This window comes from Ambystoma mexicanum, chromosome 7p, assembly GCF_040938575.1.
Source record: "Ambystoma mexicanum isolate Mex_15411 chromosome 7p, UKY_AmexF1_1, whole genome shotgun sequence".
In the NCBI taxonomy this organism is placed as follows: domain Eukaryota; kingdom Metazoa; phylum Chordata; class Amphibia; order Caudata; family Ambystomatidae; genus Ambystoma; species Ambystoma mexicanum.
The window spans coordinates 279,378,816-279,399,170 of record NC_090939.1 but is presented as its reverse complement, the minus strand read 5'-3'; positions in this window follow the sequence as shown (position 1 = coordinate 279,399,170).

Genomic DNA, 20,355 nt, shown 5'->3' with positions numbered 1-20,355 from the left:
TGCCATTTGAGGTAATTCATTTTGATTTCATAGAGCTGGAGAGGTGCCAAAACTTAAAATACGTCTTGGTGGTGATCTGTGCATTCAGTAAGTGGGTGGAGGCATATCCCTTGAAGGACTGCAAGGCAATGAGCACGGCAAAAGTAATGTTGAAGGAGTACTTTTCCAGATTTGGCTTGCCCTGAGTCCTATGGTCTGATAATGGACCACATTTTGTGGGTGCAGTGGTATTACAGATATGTGCTGGTCTTCAGATTGATAAGAGATTCCATAGTTCAAGGCATCCGAGTTCTGCTGGTCTTGTGGAGAGGCAGAACGGGATTCTTAAATCAAAGATTAGCAAGATTTGTGCGGGAAGCAAGTTGAGTTGGGTGGATGCATTACCAATAGCTCTATTATGCATGCGTACGTCTGTACAGGCTAAAACTGGGCTCTCCCCGTGCGAGATTGTGATGGGGAGGCCGGCAAATGTTTGGTGCGCACCTCAGCCAAAACGACTTAGTGAGATAGAACATCCTGTGCTTAGTACTTATTGTGGCCTTTTAATGCAGAAATTGTGTTTGATTCATCAGCAGGTGCAGGAGGCATTACCAGTGAGATACACCGGTCCGTGGCACGCGCTGGAGCCAGGAGACTGGGTGCTGCTAAAGAACTTTGAAAGAAAGTCATCATTAGCACCCAGGTGGCGGGGGCCCTATCAAGTACTTTTGGCGACGCAGACGGCAATATGGGTGGATGGAAGGAAGTCGTGGAACCATGCCACCCATGCCAAGAAGATTCCAACTGCACTGAAAGACTTGCCTGACACTGATGACCGGAAAGAGACAGCGGTCCCAGAAACGAAAGAAACTGTTGCCAGTAAGCAGCCACCTAATCTGCCAAAACGAGAAGTGAAACTCGAAACAAAGCCTGATACGATTGCCAAAGAGGGGGAAGGGCAAAGAGTGCCCCAACGTTGCCCAGCAGAATCGACATCACTGCTGACCAACGCAAAATCTGCCTTGCAAATACCAGCAGAAACAAATCGTGTACCCATTTGGTGCCCACCAGCACTTGCCAACACGCCAAAAAACTGATCTGCATCATTGGTGCGGCGCACACCAGCACCTGCAGTAGCGCCACAGGCTGACTTTGTGCCTGAATCTGGAAGTGCACCGGCACTGTTCACGGATCATACGATACCAGGAGCAAGGCGATACAACCTGCGGCCTCGGAAGACAAAGTGATCCACAGTTCTTTTTGGTGTTTATGTCAACCTCTGGTTCAGCTCATGGACGGAGAAGGAACCAGAGGTGTAGAGGAGAGAAGCGTGAGAATTGTGCAAGTCAGACAATTCAAGACTCGTGGCTCCTCGGTGCGATCATAAAAAGTACATGTGTCCGGAACCAGAGCGGACAAGCTGGGCGCACATGGTACTATGGCAAGTGAGATAACTGATTAACAGTACATATGTCCGGAACCAGAGCGGACAAGCTGGGCGCACATTAAACTAAGGCGATAAGATAACTGATCAAAGGTCCTCTGAGCAGTATAAGAAAGGACAAGTGATCTCGCCTAAAAAAACGAATAATCAAATCCAGGCTAAAAAGGACAGGCAGAACTGAACTATGACAATTCCATTGAACTTATTAACATCAGAGCAAACGCAACGAAGAGAGATATCCACAACGAACTGTGATAAGAAAGAAGATGGATGACGAGAAACATGCCGGGTCCGGTTCCAGCCTCCTCCTGCACCACCACCGCTGAGAATGAGTCAATTATAAAGACTGTAAGCTTAAGAAAAACGCATAGTAAAACAAATTGTATGCTGGTACTAACAATAATAATGTGCTTTATGAGCGTGGTAACACCAATATCGACAGCCCTAATATTATGGTGGGTAGAAACAATACACCCATTAGAAATGTTTTTATCAATAATAAATATATCCTCTACTGAAAGCCCGGTTCAGGTGATCACTTATACCCTGCCCCCAATGGAAGAAAAACACAGGGAAGGTTTTGGAAATAACACTTTACTGTTGATCATGAACATGACACATGCAATCCTGAAGAAAACAAATTGCTGGGTATGTGCCCATTTACCACAGCATGCTGGGAAAGGAATAGGGTGGTATGTGCAGCCGTTACCATTAAGTTCTGCATGTAGTGCATCTTTAGGTGCAATGTTCTATGGGAAATGGAATGAGAGTAATACGGGTCTATTAGACAGAACCAACATGAATGAGTTTGAGGAGATAATAATGAAGCCTGTGGGTTGTTCCATTTTCCATAAAGCACAAGTAATAGTCCCAGAGCCCACGAGGAAAAGTACAAGAAAGATAACACGACAAAATAGACGAGATAGATTGTCCCCACCAGAAAAAACATCTATAATGACGTTTCCTGTAAGAACAGAGGGGGACAAAGATGCAATTCCCCCATCTTACACAGTGAATTATAGCCCAAGAACTGTCCCTTTTTGTCTAAAATAGAAAGACTCTTTTTCAGTCGGAACATATACTGGTTGCATGAATACATTGGTATTAAAATGGGAAATAGAACCAGTATATGTAGGTGATCCAGTTTATTTTATATGTGGAGAGAAAGCATATCCTTGGTTGCCCAGAAACTGGGGAAGTACATGTTACCTAGGGCTACTGTTCCCAGGAGTATTCCTTTTAGAAACAGCAGCCATGGTCAGATTATCCAGAACTAGAGTCAAAAGGACTGACGAGGGTGTTTTAATAGCAACTGATGTAGCAAAATCATTTATTCCATTCTTAGGGCAGATAGTGAACTCCTATAATATAAGGCAACTGTCCAGAATCCTAAAAAATACAATAAGCACAACAACAGATATATTATTTAACATGACGTTGGAAGAAAGAGGAATCAGGTTAATGACGCTGCAAAATAGAATGGCTCTCGATGTGATCCTGGTTGATCATGGGGGAATTTGCAAAATAGTGGGATCAGAATGTTGCGTTTATGTCGATGACTATTCCCCCACGATCTTTGAAGCAATAAAGAAAATGCACGTCCTAAGCTCTGAACTCCCTACTGGAGAAGGGAGCTGGGGAATAGGATCTTGGTTTTGGGGAATACTACGTTCTTGGGGATGGAAGTTGATCTCAATATTAGTAGTGGTGTTTGGAATATTCCTAACGTGCTGTTGTTGTATACATTGTTTACCCATAGTTTCCGCTGAGGTAACTGAGGGATGTACGGAAGGATGTATGCATATGATGACAAAGAAAAAACAACCTCATGGTTGAACTGACCCAGACCCAAATGAGGTGAGAGCAGTAAAAGAGTTGATGGCAATAGATATTGATGAAGACGATAATGTCTACGATAGCATGCAAAATTCAGACATAAGTACTTCAGACTCATTTTCACTAGAGGAGGTTTCAATAAATAGATGAGACGTTTGGCATACGGCCAAAGGAGGGTTTGTCAGTGTAGAAAAATTGATACCTCTACTTTGTGACCGCAAACGCATTTTGATGACCGTGGGCCAACTGTCTCATGCACAATATGACAGAATATAGGTTTTCGAGTTTGCCAATGAGCGGCCATTTTGATGTAACAAGAATCGCCATTTTGTTTTCTAACCATTGCTCATTGCTTTCTGTTCCTATTGTTTCACAGTATATTTTCCGCTTATACTGCTTGACTGTAAAACATTGTTGTCTGTATGTGGAAAGGACAAGGCTGCAGGGCCGAGAGGATAACAAGAGTTTGTTGAAACACAAACGTAGGCAGCGCCAGGAAGAATGCCCGGCTCCCTCCCAAATGTAGCCTTGAAGCAGAGCTGCAGGGCATTTAATCATTTCGCAGCTGCCAGCCAGTCTCGTTGTATGATAGAATATGTTAGAGTAATACCGCTAAAGGCTTGAATTATGCTTTTCTTACAGCCCCCCTTTGCTGAGCCCGCTAGAGCGTGTCGGCTCCCAGGACACGAATAGCACCTAATAGATAGAAAGGTCCGGAATGCAACTCTTCCCCCGTATGTAGCTCGCTTCCAAGAACAGAAGCGCTGTGTTCTATTCAACAACTGAAAGATGCCTCCGCACTCACAAATTGCAAATTGTTACTAGAATAGATGTTTGAAGGTGTCATAGTAGTCGGAGGTGTCCAACATCACACCAAGTTCAAAGAAACCCAATAAAGGGGGGTGTTAAACATGTCATAGCTGATTGTTTGATTTGCATTTTGTATATATGTAATTGATGTACGTAATTCACTCTCTTGCGTCCCTCGAGGTCTAGAGATACACGTCGCGGGGCGTGAGACCGAGTTGGCCAACTGAGACTTTTGCTTTGCAATAAACCCTAGCTTTGGGAATACAACCTCGTGTCTGACGTATCTATCGTGTGTGGTGACTCGCCTTGTTTCCATAGACGTCAGGGTCCCCTAGGGGCCCCTTTCAACATGTGAGGGTGGTGCTGCAATCCCCACAGCAAACTGTCTCCTCCTGGCTCGGCTTGCAACTAAGGACTTTTATGATGCCTTTGACAGTTCATCCTTCAGAGTGGTTCCTGGAGGAAATCACACTTTTTGGTCACTCACATGCCACACTGGCTTACTTTGTCCCCTCTTCCGGTAATTCCTGCCGGTCTAGTAAGGCAGATAATCCTCACACTCTCAGCCACCTCACATGCCATTGTGGACTGTTTCACTTATTGGTGAAAGTCATCAGTGGGAGGCAGTGCTTGCCATTGAATTCTGTGCCTGAGCCAAAAAACGGTTTTACTGGTTTGTGACCCTTTCCCAATGTAACTAAATCTTGTGGGGACACATATAATGTACATTGTGTAGCCAAACCCCAACCACACATATTCAGAGATTACTGTGCAAGCAAAAGCTGCCATTCAACATTGACTTTTAAACAACTTTTTACCTTATTTTCCAAAGAACAGATCCACACGTGTGCAGGCCTTTCATTTAAAGTTTCAAAATGCGGTTCTGCTGGTCACAGGATTGTCTTTAAATTATTCCTTTGGAGGGGTTTTGCATGTACTGTTGGTTCATGGACACAGAGGGATACTGCGATACTGCACTGTTTCTTTCATTTACAATGTTTTGAGCGCAGTGGTTCACATCAAAGGGAAAAATAAGCTGTGTCCGGTTGAAATGTAGAAATCCTTGCCCCTCGTGTGATTTATCAGTAAGACAATGCTGTTTTTGGGGTCTATTGCCCAACTTTTTGGCATTCAGAGGGAACAGAGCAGGCAGGGCTGTTTTTCACTCCAGCGCCTTCCTTTGTGGTATTTCAGTTGAAAAGAAAGAACAAATGTAGGGCGTCTTGAATGCCATGTGCAACTTTGGTATTCAGATGACAGAATAGCAGATTTGGAGTTTTAGGTTTCGGCATCCCGCATCACTAGGACTCGGGAAATGCTGCACGCATAACAAGCACCTCTTCCCCATTAGCGGTACTCGCAGCAGACAGCATGCTCCTGGCCCTCTAAGGTGGTTTTCTGGAATTTGGCATGGCAATGCTGGCATCCCACGCACAACTTATTGACCCACCTCCTGCGCAGAACAATGCGCCGATCAGTCATGTGACTTGCATTCAAAAGTAAATCTCCCTCGGTACACCAGTACTTCTGATTTTGAGTCCAGTGGCATTTTGGAAATCCTTTGTAACCTTGCTGTCTTTCCTAACTCCTGTTACCCACTTCCTTGAACCTTGCCCTCACCTGGACCCTTTCTTATTATTTATTTATTCAGATTTGTAGAGCGCACGGCAGCCGGGGGCATCGTGGCGCTTGTTACAGACAATATCTTAGTTACATAGGATACAATATTTACATACAAATACAATATTTACAGTAGACATGTACACATTAGCAATGCAGTATATTTACATGGATTCCTGAGAGTTTCCTATTATTTTGCAAGGAATTTCTGCCTCTTGTTACCTTGAGCCAGACTGTTTATTGGACCTGCTTCTGCCTACGTTGTGCTATCACACCGCCTGTTCCTTGATTCGACCACGGACTGTATTTGAACCTGCCTTGCCTACGTTTGGTACCTCGCCGCCCGCCCTCGTTTCAGACCGTGGACTGCTCCGGGATCTGATTGCTTGCTGTTTTGTTTCTACTGTGCTCGCTCTGTTTTTGACCTAGATTGTTTTTGGACTAGTGAACCTGAACTTCTCACGTGGACCTGTTGAGGTTCTTTTGGAACTTATCTACAGAAAGTACACAGACTAGAGACTGCTGTTGTGTTCTAGTTTGAGGAATCCTCATGCCGCCGGGGTGGGTTGTTGTGGACTTTCCTGTTTTTTGTGGATTGAACTGAAGTCCAAAATTCTATGAACTCCTGGATCTCCTCCCTTGTCCTCTTATCGGATGCCTGTAGGGTAAGCCTCTCTACCCTTTGAACTCTTGCACACAGTAAACTGCTAGGAACTTTATTGACTTTCTTGGGTTCTCATTACAGAGAAGACCTCAGGTACCTGCATCTTGTCTCACATACCGCTTTGATTGCTTCTTTGTTCTGTTACCTCAAGTTAGTGGGTATTGCTAGTCTGCCTATTGTCTATGCTCTGCTATGGATTGCATTGTATTAACCAATTGCTTTCCTTGCAGTCATCACCGCATCCTCCTGTGCATCCTGCATCTCCACCTGCAGCATCTGTCTCACCTCATGCAATTCTTGGTTCCTCGTCTGGCATCCTATCTTTCCGCTAATTGACCGATCCAGTTGTATTTAATTTACCAATCAGATGGGTGCATTTGCAGGAAGAATTCATCCCCCACACTACGTGCACAACACGGCTCTGACATAGAGCTGTTCTGAATGCAGGTCATTTTCTTATGATTTAAATGAAAGGAAAGCAAATGCAGAGCCATTCCGTGCGTGGCAGTGCTCAATGCTCGCCACACATGTGGCCAGAAGACAAAAACACACCTGTTTTTGTGGCACTGTTTAACTGCGGTTTTTAGGTGATGGGGATTTCTGATTAGTGCCTTAAATGCATCCCACACAGGCATCGCTGGTACACCTGAAGTGGGTGGGGGGCCAGCTTCCTGGCAAAATGTTTGTAAAATTCGGCTGTATAGCCATCCGGTCCAGGGGACTTCCTGGGTGGCAGAGATCTAATGGCCGATAATATCTCTTCCACCATTAGGAGGTGACCCAACTCCTCCCTTTCCTCATCTGTACACCAATACAATGCAATTTGGTCTAGACAATTATCCACCTCTGATTGGGAAGCCTGTGTGTGGGAGGAATACAGTTGACTGTAAAATGTATAAAATTCTTGAACTCTCTCCAAGTCTGCATATTTTTCTTCCCCCTGACCATTTCTTATTAATAGGATCCGATCACTAGACCTTTCTGTTCTCGTGTCCCTCACCAGTAACTTGCTCAGGTGCTGTCCCTCCCTGTATCACTGTACTGCTGCTTTCCCAGGAGGAATCTCACTTCTCTGTGTGCCAATTCCCAGAATTTCTGTAGGTACTGTTTAACCTCCAATCGATCTTTCAGTGAAAGTGTGCCCCCCCTACTCAAGTCTTTGCAGAGAGGTCTCAATGTCTGTTACTTGCACACGGATTAGCTTCAGTATCCCCACTTCCTTCGCTATACACTCTCCTCTGATTACACATTTAAAACATTCCCATCGCATCACATGTGACTCCACCGTGCCCTCATTTAAATGGAAAAACGTGTCAATGGCCTTGGGTAACTCCTCTCTAAACACCCCATAGGCAAGGCCTTCACTTTTAAATGCCCAGGGTGTCTTTTTCCTTCTCTGATCCTGTACTCAATGGACATCAGCACTGGGGCAGGGTCTGCCAGTGTGCATGCTAGAATTGACACATCGGACACTGCACTTGCAAGTGTGTGGGAAACCAAAATATAATCTAGTTGGGATGCAGAGTTGTGGAACGTGTATTCAGCCTGTCCTGCATTTCTAAGACTCCAGATATCAAGGACCTCCCAGACTCAGCACATATCTTGTAGTTTAAGTGACCCCTTCTGTAATGGATGGTGAACCTCCCTAGTGCGGTCCCAGTCAGGTTCCATAACCGCATTGAAGTACCACACCCTTATGATTTCCCCAGGTGTTGACCCTTCAAATTGGTATCCAATCCACTCTAGTGATTCCACTGAGTCCTGATTAGGACCGTAGTAATTGATCAGCGTGTATAGTCGACCCTGTATGGTGCCCCTAACAAGCAGGCCCTACTCTCCTAGTCTTTCACTGTAGCAATATGGCAAAACCCTACTGAGCTGCGTAAAAGAATACACCCACCCCTGGAGTATGATGAGTATGACGGGAAGTAGCAGTGGCATTCCCACCCCCTCCCAAACTTCAACTCCCCACCCAGAGTTAAGTGCATTTTCTGAATGAAGAATATGTCTACTCAATGCCTCTGCATGTATGAGAGGACCTTGCAGCATTTGGATGAACAGTTCAAACCCCTCATGTTCCATGTCATGCTGTTAAGTGACTTGCCCATCTCTCCCCACAGATAGCTTTACCGCCATGTAATATGTTGCATGTAAAACACATAAAACTGCTTCACCCTTCCCTTTCATGAGGCTGAACGGTTATCAATTCAACTGTGAAAACCTAACAATAACTCCAGTAACATCCATTCCCCACCCCCAAAAGCCACCCCAATCTGCGAGTTCCCCACATCCCCAGACCAAAACATAAAACCAAGGCTCCCACATGGGGGTACTCCAGGGCCAAAAATCTGGGCAATCCACCGAGTCAAGTTGCAACCTGACTGCCAGTATTCCAACTTGTCCTTCATTCATGCAGTGTGGGGTTACACCCCATTAATCATTGTTACTCCTACGGCACAGTTCTCTGTGCAGTTTCAAGAAATGCTTGAGCTTCTTCCGGAGTGTAAAACAACAGTGCTCTCCCCTCGTGTTCCACCCAGAGTTTAGCAGGGAAGAGCATGGCGTACTTCATATCTCTTTCCCAAGCAGCCTTTTAATGTCAATGAATGTCTTCCTAGGGGACTGTACTTTGTCCGAAAAGTCTGGGAACAACCGAATCTGTGTACCATGATATGTCAAGAGGTCTTTATCTCAAGCAGACCCAGATCCCTGTGCCGATAGTTGAGTAGTCTAGCGATCAGTGGACGAGTGGGTGCTCCCGGTAATAGTTTCTGCCACTTGGGATCCTATGAGCCCTTTCCACTATAAACACTGCTGAGAATTCTTCACAGCGCAAGATTTCCTTCAACATGTTTTCTACCATAGCCTCTGTATTTTGCTGATCAGCCTCTCTGGCACCACCACAATTTGCAGGTTATTACACCTAGGTCGAGACCCTAGGTCATCTTGTTTATCTGTCAATTCCTTCACTGCTTGCTTAATCATGGCCAGATCTCTCTTTTCAAGATGCACCTGTATATGGTCAACTTTACATGTCAAGATGTCCATCTTACCGTTTAGTGATTGAATACCGGCTTGCACCTGGCACAACATTCTCTTGTTGTCTCCCAATGCTCTATTTGGGTCCAGCAGTGTGGGCCACGAGACCTCACCCAGGGAATGGGTCTCTGAAGCTGAAGGCTTAGCAGGGGTGTCAAAGCATAGCTTGGCCTGCTGTTTGCCTGATTTCTGAGATTTGAACATCATAGCAGGCTATTCCTTCTGTCACACCAGAGGACCCACTGTGGCTCAATGGCACCTTCCCAGGATCTCATTAAAAAACCAGGATTGTCCGACCGCCTTGCTGGCCAGGCTGCGATGGACAGAATGGTGGTAGCAATCTGTTCCACACCCCTGACTTGCCCCCTGCCCACAGTTGGGTTGTGGGGGTTAGGCTCTCATAGACAAATTCCTCATTTAATTACACTGTGCTCCTAGTGTGCGTTATCACTGCCCCCCCCTGTTGATCAAGACTACATCCCACAATGTTCCCTGAGGGGTCCCAAAGTCCTAGCGGGGAAAATGCCATCCTCTGTGCAGCGCTATGGTACTCCTTTTATGTATTCCTGACAACTTGGTCTCCTCTGGCTGGTCAGTACGTGCAGTCTGCCAGTTAAAGCACAAGGGGCAGCCCCACCTAACACCAGGGGGTCCTCAACTGGCTCCTAGCTTCACTCTGTGTCATTACGGGCCGCTCCAGCCCCAGCGCATCTCCCTTATCTGGGCCTGCATCCAGTTCCAAACCACTGGTTACGCCGGGGGCTCCATCTCCCTGCCACAGTGTAACCATGCAGCTGGTGACTGTCCGGCTGCTGTTTTGTGGTTAGTCAGGGGTGTTTCACCTCCCACCTGTGTGGTGTGCTCCCTGGCCGGTTCCAGCACCATTTCCCTTGCTAGACTCCTCTCCAGAGGGGCGTCCCTCTTAAGTGGGGCGACATTGTTTATTGCACCATTTGTTTTCAGCCAACGGGTCTCGCTCCCTGCAGTGGCTGCCAGCCAGTATCACTCAGCGCGGCTGCGTCCGCACACCGGCCGGGGAGATCCATCATGTGGGGCAGCGCTGCATCCTGTATCCTCCACTCATGGAGCACGGCTGGTGCAACTTGACCCAGCTGCCACCGTAGTTCAGTGCAACAGCTGGGAACCTCCGTGGAGAGGCCACGCCTACCCGCCACTCCGGGCGTGCGAGCCTTGATATCTCCAGTTGTAGGGTGCCTGGACACGTCACGGACAGACAGGGATTTTCGCAAGGGATTCTGCACCTGAAGTGGAATATAGAAAAGTGAGATGGCAGTTCTGGCAGCAGGATAAAATGCTGGATTTGTATGGATTCACCCAGGAGCTCAAAGCCTCACTGACTGCCATGCTGTCGGGCTCTCTAACATCCCCGGCCCCAGTAGAATTCATATTTGAGGCTGCTGGGTTCAAAGGCATGAAAGGCAGGAAAATCATGGGCAGGGTGTCAAGGTGAAGTAGATGAGCAGTGACATGATAGCAAAGGTTGTGTATGTGAAGACAGTTTGAGGAGCAATGACATTGATATTAGTGAATATGGGAGTTTTGAGGGAAGGTAGGGAATGCTGCTGTAAAAAGCATGGGCTCTCGGATAATGGCTGAAAGTGCAGAGTCATTACAGTGAAAAGAGTGCTGGCATTGATATCTGGGGGTGCATGGATGCAGGGAAGGCTTGGGTAGACTTCATGAGTTCTTATTTCACCAGCTCTTCCGCAACCAGTCACCCCAGGTTTCTCTTTGCTACTTGACTGTCCATGTAGTTTCTGGACAGACTCTCTCTAACAATGTACACATAGTTTCTTTCTTTCACGCTCTGAAACACCTTTCTACGAGCGTGATACAAATAAAATTATCATATCAAAAATATCATATTAGGAGTCTCAAATGACACATCTAGGCTCATCATAAGGGCCCCTGTGAATGGGGAATGTCTGGGCAGGAACATGTGATGAACAGAGGCTTTTGAGAGGCGTGAATCCTGCATATGTTTCACTGGGAGCCAGTGATGGTCTCTGGTGGGATGTAACCTGGTGCCCTGATCCTGCAACTTTTGTAATTTGAAGATCTCTTATTTTAGTGTTCCTGCATAGAATATGTGTCAATACCCTAAGCAAGATAGCATCTGAGGCCTGGTGAGCACCCCACAATGTTTCATGTACCCTTTTAAATGTCATGAATGCATTTAAAACATCACTACTGGGAATTCCCAACATTTGCCTGAACATTGATGGAAAAAAGGTCTGTCAATCTTTCTTTGACCTGACTGACATGAGCAACACAGGATCCTTTCACCACATTCCCATGTAAAGCATTCCGACCAAGGAGTCCCACACCATTTGCTTTGTCATGGCAACTGAAAGAGTGGCAGGAAAAGTGTGAGGAAGATATCTTTGGTCATTAATCCAACCAGGGAATGCTGACTCCCGTAACCTCTACTCTGAGGACCACCAGGCTACCTTTTTCCTAAGCCACATGGAAGCCATCACACTCTCAGGAGAACTTATATATGTGGGAAGATACTAAGGATAACATTGTATATCTGCTCTTGCTCCCAGATAGACAGATAGTATCTTGTGCCTCATCCATAAACCTTGCTCCATATCCAGTGTTGTGGCAGCCATTTTGGGGCCAAAATATATTGAAAAAGTAATTGAAAAGAATTGAGGACTACCATCATTTGCCTGATGGAAAAGCTTAGACATGAGGAAAGAAAGACTTGTCTGGAAGGAGGGGCCATAGAATGCTAGTGCCTGCAAAGAAGACCTGCTGACAGCGACCATCAGATTGTTTTTGAACTGTGCCCATCATGACAATTGGGAACATGGCTGTTTCGTGGAATATACCTTTTGAGATATTATCTGATTTAATGCAATGCTTCCCATTATATAATCGGAGGACGGAACATTATTATTACTGAAATAGCAAGTAATTAGCATTAAACAGAAACAAAGTAAAAATAATATTCACTCGTCACTCTTTTCTAAGAAAAACCTGCAGTGCTTGATGTAAGTTTTGGGAAAAGTAGTGTCCCTATTTCTCTAAAGAAAGACCCGAGGTGTTTAGAAAACTGTGGAAGGATTCTATATGTTTAAAGTAAGCAGCACATTTAAAGCTCATTTTCTGAAGAGGTATTTGCATGACATACTGTTAAATTTGAATTGGACAGCCCATTACCTTAGCAAAAGCAGATGCCTTCCTAAACAGGTCGAGCTTTTGTCTAATGGCTTATATACACCAATTGAATTTAGATATATTGCCTGTGCTTAAATAATGATCTACTTGCCTGACTGTTTAACTTTAATATTAATGCCTGATTATGGACCTCATCACGAGTCTGGCGGTAACCCTTAAATATGGTGGTAGCGCTATTACCGCTACATTTAAGGGTCCATCAGATCATGCCCTTGGCAGATTTCCCCCCAGCTTTCAGCTGGGGGGAAATCCGCGACAAAATTGCCGATTACCGCCCAACTCGTGATGAGGCCCTATGTGTGGCAAAGCTGCCAAACATAATTTATAGCAGGAGTCCCCAACGTTTTGTGCACATTGAGCAAAATGTGCATATCAAATGGAATGGTGAGCAACAACCATTCTTCGATGGAACATATTGGTGCTCAGTTGGTAGAAAAATGATTGCAACACCAATTATAAATGTAACAAACTTAAGATTGCCAATAGATCATATAATTTTGCAATACTAACCGTTATCTAGGCCATGTGTAGTTCTAGCAAAGGACATTTGCAATGTTCTTTAACTTCATTTGACAGTAAGGGCCTCATTACACGTTATGCGGTAAACCATGGTGCTATTAGCACCATGGTTGCCGCCGGTACCATACCGGTACCACCATCGAGAAAAGGGGAATTACCACCCCATTCCAAGGTTGGCGGGGCGGTAATTCCCCCTTTCTCCATGGCCCTTCCCCATTCCCATTTTTGCCCCATAGGGCTCAATGGGAATGGGGAAGGAGCTAATTACGGTACCGCAAATTGCAGTACCGTAATTAGCACCAAGGTCCCTTTGCGGGTCCCAACTTTAACGGCTGGTCTACCCCAGCCGTTAAGGTCGTGTCCCGCAAAGGGACCTCGTAGTAAGGCGGTAAGGGTTTACCGGTACCGGTGCCCTTACCGGTGCCGGTAAACCCTTACCGCCTACTGTGTAATGAGGCCCTAAGTGGTTGCTTATGGTAACTGTTGAAGAAATTGAGTGGTAACTATGCCCATTTTTAGATAGATGGGTCCAGTCAAATTGTTCAAAAGCATTACCAGGAGCTTCGGGTTCTTGCTCAAAATATTTTCACAAAGTTTAGTGCAAATGCTCGTACAGTACAATTGGTCACAAATAGAGCACTGATTTTCAGGTCTACTTTGGGGTTCTGCCTGAGGAGAGGAATTTCGGGGATCTTTAGTGGCAAATGGTGCATTCTTATGCATACAAAACCAGTAATACTTTTCCTCAATCATAGATTACTGTATTGGGGATGTTTTTTTCTTTGGGAATATTATCAAGGTTTTCATTTCTTATCGAACAGAGAGTGATTACTATCCTCGTGAGTTAATTTTCCAGGGCCAGGGGTAGGCGCCGAAAATAAGATTTCTGACAGCCAGAGGGGCAGGTTGGCAATGCCTACGCTAGACAAGGAGGCATTGGAAATAATTACTAATTTGCAAGAAACTAAACACAATCTCTTCAAACTGTAAAGCAGTACAGAGGCCCCAAAGGAAAGTTTTCCCTTCTTTAAGTCTCTAGTTGAAAATATCCAGGACAGAGCTATTGGCAAATGGCAGCCTCCATTTCAGGAGGTCCAGGTTATAGAAAGGGATGTCCCATTGCTCCATACAGATTGCAGAATCTAATAAAGAAAATGGAACCATGACTCAATTAGTGGTGTCTGCATATACAAATTGCTAAAAGAAAAAACAAATATTGAGAAACAATGGGAGCTTTAAGAAAGGGCAGTGATTTTGAATAACACAAATTGTTTTGGAAATTCCCTTGGCTCCCATATTGGTGGTCCCCTATATTGGTAAACCTGTTTAATTAAGTTGTCGAGACAGGCATTGTGCCAACTTCATGGAATCTAGTGCATTATGCCATCTTCATGGCAAAGTAGTCTGATCGTGCCTACGTTTAAAAAGGGTTCAACTGCCGGCCCCCACTGCCATAGTGCAATTTCCTTACTGGACATTGCCAGTTTGATATTCTCCAAATGTTTGATGCTCAGATTGGAGGAGTGGGCTTAATGTAACAATATCTTGAAGACCTCCCAATAGGGATTAAGGAGAGGGCTTAGTGCAGTGGAGCACTGCTTCACTCTGAGCACCATCATGAAGAAATACTCTAAGGCTAAGAGACTGAGATTATTGTGGCTGTTTTTCGGATTTGGATAAAGTATTTAATCTGATTGATATAAACATATTTTGTAAGTTAAATTGTACTGTGGTCCCCAATGGTTTATTCTATCTTATCCAACTGGGTAATGCAGAAACCTCAGCATCTGTCAGATATACAAGATCAGGAAATGCTTTTCCCCACCAATAAAAGGGCCACACAGGGATGTCAGTTGGCTCTAATGTATTACTTTCAGACTTTGACCATAGCTCTTCTCTTAGGAAAGATAATCCACCCTCCCTGAAGGGTATATCTTAGAGCGTGCTTCTTTACGTGGATTTCAGACCTATTTTGGACTTAACCCGGACATGGCTCCAACAGAGCCTGATTTATGCAAATTAATATTTTGGGAACCGCAGTTTGTAATTAAATGATAAAAAAAGGGAGAACAGTATAGCTGTTTTTTCAATGAATGTAGAGTTGAGGAGGTAAGCACATTTTTATTAGGTCCCACTCTTCTCTTAGAGTGACGCTTGTGGCAATAATGGCAGCAAAATCTAGGGTTACTCGAACGGTCATTTCTCGGAGGTATTGCAAAATAAATTTCTGCACCAAATAGCAGGTCTTCCTCCAGGCACACCTAGTACATCCACATGAGCTGAATTGGGGGTGCTTAGTTTGCATGTGCCGGCCCAGTAAAGATTTTTAACATACTTTTTAAAAGCACATTTGGGATTTTCTGCTAATCATAATGTAAATGTCAGTGTAAGCAAGATTGTGACCTCCCCTGATAAAGATAAATACTCGTCATGCAAGGGGGAGGGGGTCGGAAGTCACTACCCATTTGGAGACGGGGGAGTGGAATATAACTAAATTTGGCCCATTTAGTGATCTCAAATGATCTCTTAAAGCAAGAGCTTGTCAAATGGGGCGAGAGGCATATGTTAAAAAAATAAATATTCTGCCCTGCTTAGGCTTATACGCAGACTTCACGATGCATATACGAAAACAAGGGGAATTCTGTGAAAAAAGATCCCCAAAATGCAGGCGGCTGATGCTAATGGTATATTTAAATGTACCCCCATCAATAAATGAAGAAGGTGGATAGGGGGAAGTACAAAGTGAGCCTACAAAATGGGAGTAGATGAAGATTTGGTTCATTTTCTGTTAATTTGACATTGTTTTTTTGTTTTGCGTAAGTGCTGGTTAAGAACCTATTTTTTGTTAAATCCTATTAGGACGTGCATGGAAGCTATATTTTATACAACTAATTGTAATGATAATTTTATATATTTATAGCTTGTTTGAATATTGTTAAAGCTGCTCTTTAGTTCAAGTCTTATTCTGTATGAAGTTTATTACATTGAGTGGTTAGGAATAAAAAATAAAAATGTTCTGAAGGATTTGAGACCTCTTTTCCAGGCACAAAAGGGATTTTCTCAAAATGTAGTGGCAAACATTGGTCAAAAGATTGAGCACTTGAAGACTACTTCATAGAGGAGTGTGGTGGGCTTAACTAGGTATTTGGTTTATTCAATTGGCTTGTTGATTAAAACGTATTAACAATAACTTAATTGATTTGAATGTAATGCAAATGATTTCATTATGAAACATTTGGCATGCATTTGCCTTATCTGTCCATTATCCACGTGTCAGATGGACAGGGAATCAAACGATGATCATTCTTCCGCCAGGACACTAACAATGAATGCAAGAGACACTAAAATATTATTTCTGATAAATATAATGCATGGTGGCATTAAACAAAAACCTTGCTTGTACAAAAAGGATAATTTGCAAATTATTTAATAAAGGGAAGTTGAATAGGCATGCCACCGATTTGTCCCTTTTGCTCTTACTAGATGTACAAAAGAACAGAAGATGACTAGGACACAAACATGGGTACATGGTTCATTTATTTTGCTCATTAATGCATATGCCAGGTGGGCAAAGGAATATGGCAACTTTTTAATAATGACAGTAAGGACATTTTCTGAAACATAATTTGCATGGTGGCAAAAACCTAATTTTTCATCTGTATGTTTATTCTTTATTTCGGTAAAACAAAGCATACCATAAAAGCACAACAAGAAATAAGCAAACAACAATGTTACAAACAAAAATTAAAATGATTGGGATCAAACATATCCCCCATAATAGAACCTTTAAAAACAAAACCACAACGTTCAAAATTCACCAAATCTTAATACAAATGCTCTCAAAGAGAAAGCACGTTTAAAAGAAATCCATACAGCCCACCCCACCTGTACAGATTCTGCCCGTAACAGATAACACATTGCTGGGTCATGACATCGAAAACCTAAACCCTGCAAACATATTTCAATGTGTGCTCCCTTAACACTGAAAAAGCGGGGCAGAAAAAAGAAATGTGCTAAGTGCCCCACAGAGCACACGATTGATCCACGTTCACCTCAGACCAAGCCGCCATCACATCTCTTAAATGAATACAATTAAAACGTGCCCTAGAAACAGGAATACGCTGAGACAACTGCTGAGCAGAGCTCAGATACTTCTGCAAACCAGGAGATGTGATGAGTGCATGTTTCATATTGGCTGGTCTCTTGAACTCCAGGGACTCGTTCTTATCCCGAATAAACTGCAGTACATTTGTCTTTGGGGATTTTACGGCCCTAATAGATGGAAAAGCAGTAGTAGAAAAACGTGACCCACACCTGCATCCACTAAAAAAGCTTTTACATACCTAAGCCAAGGGATCTTCATATGGGGATCTCTAAGCACAAGATAACTAATTAATTTATGGGTCAGAATAGCTTTAGTATTCCCCCAAATTCTAACCCAGTGTCTGGCAGGTAACGATTCAACCAGGTTGCAAAGAAACCAGCAACCCAGTTCTTGGCGGATTGGCAAATTTGGAGCGTACCCAGGAAACCCCAAAATGCTCTTTAAAAAGATGTTCTCAATTACCTGGATAGGTTAAATTTTGCCAAAACCCCACAGCTCCATACCATATGTTGCCACAGAATAGGCTTTGCCATGAATAACTTTGAGCACCAGATCGATCGGCTTTGTTTTAAATGACCCAAATGTTCTGGTTACCCCCCAATCGCATGTTTGAATCTTAAGGTCTGCTTCTCGACATGTGCCTCAGCCCCAAAGTTTGATGAGAATCTCACCCCCATGCAATCAAAATAATCCACTCTAGGGATTAACTTCCCCTTACAGAAGATAGCTGAAAACCTCAGAGGACGCTTCCCCCTAAAGCATACCATGACAGCCGATTTCTGGGCATTATTCTTCAGCCCCAGAGTATCCATTAATCGGGTACATTCATCAACAAGGCACTGTAGGGATCTGGCAGTGCGAGCTAATAAAACCGTGTCATCTGCATAGGCAAGTAAAGGCAAACGCCTATTACCTGACCGAAAAAGTTCAGATTAGGATTTAAGTAAATGGTCATATATGACATTTATAAAGAGACAAAAAAATAGGGGGCCAGGACACAGCTTTGGGGCACCCCACATTCAACCTGAAAAAAGGAGGTACAGTGTCCCGTTGCTCCACTCCTCACTCATGCCACCGTTGAGAGATGAAATCTCTCCAAAAGACCCACCAAGGCACTGGGGAAATTCATGGATCTGAGCAAGATCCACAACCATACGCGAACGATTAACCTTGTCAAACGCAGTGCTCAGATCAATGAAAGCCAAAAAGATATGTTCATCCTTGATAAATAATGAATGTGCCACAATCAAGTAAAGATTCAAGACCTGCTCTGCGGTTCCCAGACCAGCTCTAAAAACCAACTGGATAGGGGAGTAATTTGTTTGTACTCTCCACCCAGGACTCCAATCTCCCAAGACTGGCCCTCCCCAAGATCTGAAATGCTGAATCGAAAAGAAAGATTGGTCGGTATGATGCTGCTAGTGCCCTTACACCGTTCTTATAAATTGGATGAATCACAGCACGGGACCAGGAAGCTGGATGGGTACTTACAGTGCATACAACATTGAACCCCAGCACCAGAATAGGGGCTCGCAGGATTATTATCCAGACCTGGGGCCTTCTTCCTCCCTTGACTCTTGATAGCAAACACAATTTCCTCAACTGGAAAAAATAATGTTGTCTTGCATAGTACTTGATAACGGATTACAATACAACACAGAGGGCCAATCGATAGGCCCATTCCCCAGACCGTTACTATGTAAAGAGGAGTAATGGGCTGATCAGAAACCGTCAAAAAAGAGCTACCAAGCTTTACCATTATTAAAGGGCCCATTATTGACAATGTCCCAAAAATGTTTAACATCGTTTGTGACAGAAGAATTAACCCATTCCTCCCAAGAATCTGTTTCAATTTCATGCTTTCTATGAGCATGACATATTATGATCTGAAGAGACAACTAATGTTTTATGATGCTGTTTTCTCTCACCCCCTACCAATCCAACCCAATACCACCCCTAACTTTCTGTCTTATTGCACAATGGGTGTCACGCTCACCTGGTTTCCGCAGGGGCGTTGGGGCACGGTTGGAGCCCTAACTTGGTCTGGTTCCTCAAAATCACCTTCATCTCCGAGAGTGGTTGGACCTGCAGCTCAGGAGATGGATGTTGCCCCTGTGTGAAGAGGAGAGGCAATGAGAATGGAGTGGGGACACGTGACCTCCCCCAGCCCTTTCGTGCCAGAATATGGTGGGCAAGCACTTTCCCATAGACGCTCACCTGTAGTTTTGTAATGTTGAGCTATCCGTCCTGCCTTTCCTAGCAGGGGCGCGTAGAACGGACCGAGTTAACTTCACTGGCCCATGGGAAGGTTGATCCAGGCCGGCTGTGATCAATCCAAGTATGAAGTAAGTCTTTAGTATGATAATAGTTCGGTTGGAATGACTGAATTCCATCTAGCGGTAATTCTTGCAATGTCTCATGTATATATGCGGCCGTGTAAGCGCATATAAGTTCTAACCTGTTTGTTCTTTTCCATCGTAGGTGCAGGCCGACGATGAAGAATAGTGATGGCAAGAGGGCGTCTCCGGCTCTGACCGTGGTGGAATGTTGGCTCGGAAGAAGACTCGACTCAGGCCATAATGGAATGGAAGTAAGAAGAAGAGTCCAGCACAGGCCACAACGAGTTGCAGGTAAGAGGCACGTTCAGTGAAGCAGTAGCTGAAGCGCTAGCGAAGTGGAGACTGGGAACAGGTAAGAAGCGTGACCAGCGATGTAGCAGCTGGCAACAGGTAAGATGCGCGTTCAGCGATGCAGCGGCTGGCGACTGGTAAGATGCGTGCTCAGCGATGTAGCGGCTGGGGACAGGTAAGAGGAGCGCTCAGCAATGTGTAGGCTGGTAGCAGGTAAGATGCGCTCTCAGCGATGTACAGGCTGGTAGAGATGATGCGACTAGCAGCAGGTAAGACACGTCCACGGCATACCAGAGAACATAAGGATTCTCCAAAGTTAACTTGAAGTGACACTGCCAAACACTGTGGCAGGTGACGGAAGTGCTTTATTAATTACGCACAGCTCTCCTACCACATCTGGACTGTTCACACCAACCACCTTTTCATTTACCATTCCATCTGATATACCAACATGAGGTGCGGTCCAGGTTTCCTCCAGAATGCTGCATCATTGTTTTCAGAT